At 43.2% G+C, this 1,944-nt stretch overlaps 1 pseudogene; it reads right to left on the reverse strand.

Moving 5' to 3' along the window:
- Positions 1 to 985: 985 nt before the first annotated feature.
- LOC103376321 (putative nuclease HARBI1) lies at positions 986 to 1,662 on the reverse strand (annotated as a pseudogene).
- Between the last annotated feature and the right edge of the window lie 282 nt (positions 1,663 to 1,944).

Below are 1,944 nucleotides of genomic sequence, written 5' to 3' on the forward strand. Positions count from 1 at the left end.
CCACCTCAAATGGAGGCAGAGGACCAGACTTTAGGAAGATCAGTGGGTGAGGGAATCCCTGGAGGGAGCTCATCCTCTGAGCCCACCCCCCCAAGACACAAGTGCCTTTATAAAATGTAATATGCCTAGGCCTATATATCGTTTTGAAGCCTATTCATACAAGTATTTATTTCCATTTCATGTTTTTTTTTTTTTCTTTTGTCCCAAAAGATTCTGATTGTGGGCCGTCACACTGATGGTGCTATCTGTCTGGTGGAGCCACTTCACGCCACAGCAGACCTTGTAACTGTAAGTAGGCAATACTCCAAAGATTTTGCCAAATGGTAGTTTAAGTATACTGAAACATATCACTCATCCAGGATGAAGAGCATGAGGAAACTATGTCTGCTGCCTTTCCTGAGCGGGATCCAGAAAGGCCTATAGAGGTAACATCTTGATATGTTACTGATAGTTCTCTTCCAATTCACATTTCCTAACATTCTGGTGGAATATAGAGTGTGACATTTAGCCCACACTTAAGTATTAACACATTCTCATCCTTTTTAACAGAGCATGGCTGGGCAGCAGCAGGAGGGTCTCTCAGCTTCCACTGCACGGATTGACACAGTGAGATGTAGGTTCAGTAAACACCAGAGGTTCATTCTGTGGAATTCATGTGCAACTGTATAATGTCCTCCTTATGTATTCCCAGTTACCAGTAAAATAAATTTACAGGATTCACCTGCCGAAAAACAAAAAACAAACAAAAAAAAACGATAAAGAAATTGGTATACTTGGACCGCCAGATTTGGAGGGCAGACCTGGAAATTGAAATACTGGAGCACAAGTTAGAGGTGGTACATGGTCACAGGTGAATTTTGTTAATTTTGTTAACTATTGGAACATTAACTAAACTAGCTCTTGTATTTGTAGGAAATAAAGAAGACCAAATTGAATGTGTATTAGGTCTTTATTTGACTGTTGTGGTGGTGATGATGATGGTGACTTAATCTCTGAAATGATTATTGCATATGGTGTCTCTGACTGCTCTGCCGCCCTGGATAGCTGGCAGGTGGGTGGGGTCATCACCAGGGTCTTTAATTTGTAGGGCAGGGTGTTGCTCTCCTCTAATAGTGGCAATATTATGATGAACAACACATGCCACAATAATATCACCGGCCCTCTCAGGGGTCACCCTGAGGTGACTTAGGCACTGGAAACGGGCTTTCAGCAGGCCTATGGTAATCTCCACCCAGGCTCTTGTCCTGCAGCAAGCACGGGTGGAAGTTCTGCTGGAGGCCTGGTTCAGGGTCGGGGTCAGGGGTCAGCAGCCTAGGTTGGCATGGGTAACCCCTGTCACCCAGCAGAAGGTAATCAAACTCCCCAGTAATGTATAGTGGATACATTAGTGTATTAAAGGAGGGAGACAAGTGAATTATATTGTGCAAATCTTTCGGCTGCTTACCACATTGCAGTCTGTTGCTCAGGTTAGACTAGCAATAAATCCTCGAGTCACGAACAGACCCAGGCCACTTGGCCTCCACATTAGAAATGATGTATGCAGCATCAGATCTGATGTTGACAGTGCAGAGAATGACAGATGTTGAACTATGATGCAGTCTTTCACATTTTGAAACAATAGGCAATCTACATACCTGCACATTTATGCTGTGAATGGACTTCCTATTGAATTGAAATTACTAATCCCAGTCTGAGGTTGCAGCATAATGTGATTAACAGAATTTAATTTAAAATTAATTTACCAGATGTATACATCATTCACCTGCAGTTCTGTGGAACTCCTCCTTGATGGCTCTGACAGGTTAATGTCCAGGGAAAATGACAAAGATGGGTAAAAGCCTTTTCAGGGCGAGGCACACTTTTCTTACCGCCCTGCAGTTGCCTTACTCAGGTGCTCTGCGTCACAGACATTTGACAAAAAAAAACTCCCATTTGCAAAGAAGC

Source organism: Stegastes partitus, unplaced genomic scaffold (assembly GCF_000690725.1).
Source record: "Stegastes partitus isolate 25-593 unplaced genomic scaffold, Stegastes_partitus-1.0.2 Scaffold3843, whole genome shotgun sequence".
Taxonomy (NCBI): Eukaryota; Metazoa; Chordata; class Actinopteri; family Pomacentridae; genus Stegastes; species Stegastes partitus.